We start from the raw sequence: 382 nt of genomic DNA, 5'->3' as shown, positions 1-382 counted from the left end.
GTCTGCAAGGACTCTATTACCACCGGTGGCTGTTCCAGAGCGTCCACCATAGTGCACTCCCGGGATGGACGGTGGCTAGATGCCACATCGCCAATGCTGGAGCCGTCACTCTCAACATCATCATCCATGAGGTCGAGGAAATAGGTGGGAGCATAGCTCGCCATCCCCATGAATTCGAACGTGAGAGGGGGCGGCGCCGGCATCCTTTGGAGCCCCTAGTCGTACGCGTCCGTGGGAGACGCGAGGCCGTAGAGGAATCGGTCGTATGGCGGTTGCAGCGGAGACAATGGGGTCCCTCTGGATAATCGGCGGAAGATAGAGAATAGCAAGTAAATATCAGTATGTACATTACTCACAGCGGGGTTTGAGCAGAGAGTTTGCT

Source organism: Miscanthus floridulus, chromosome 7 (assembly GCF_019320115.1).
Source record: "Miscanthus floridulus cultivar M001 chromosome 7, ASM1932011v1, whole genome shotgun sequence".
Classification (NCBI taxonomy): Eukaryota; Viridiplantae; Streptophyta; class Magnoliopsida; order Poales; family Poaceae; genus Miscanthus; species Miscanthus floridulus.
Note: the sequence above shows the minus strand (reverse complement) of the source record.